This window comes from Sinocyclocheilus anshuiensis, unplaced genomic scaffold (genome assembly GCF_001515605.1).
Source record: "Sinocyclocheilus anshuiensis isolate Anshui unplaced genomic scaffold, SAMN03320099.WGS_v1.1 scaffold1207, whole genome shotgun sequence".
NCBI lineage: Eukaryota > Metazoa > Chordata > Actinopteri > Cypriniformes > Cyprinidae > Sinocyclocheilus > Sinocyclocheilus anshuiensis.
In genome coordinates, this window is record NW_015539914.1 from 41602 (window position 1) to 41892 (window position 291).

Here is a 291-nt window from a genome sequence, read left to right on the forward strand (position 1 = left end):
CAAGTTCAAGACATTGATGCTTGCATATAGAACAGCCACAGGCTCAGCACCCACCTACTTCCACTCACTATTACGAATCTACATTCCCTCCAGGAGTCTGAGATCTACAAGTCAGCAACACCTTGTGGTGCCATCACAGAGAGGCACAAAATCACTTTCCAGAATATTTTCGTTCACCGTTCCTGGCTGGTGGAATGATCTTCCCACCCCCATCCGGAATGCTGAATCTCTGACAATTTTCAAGCGGCGGCTGAAAACTCATCTCTTTCGTCAGCATTTGACTGCATCATT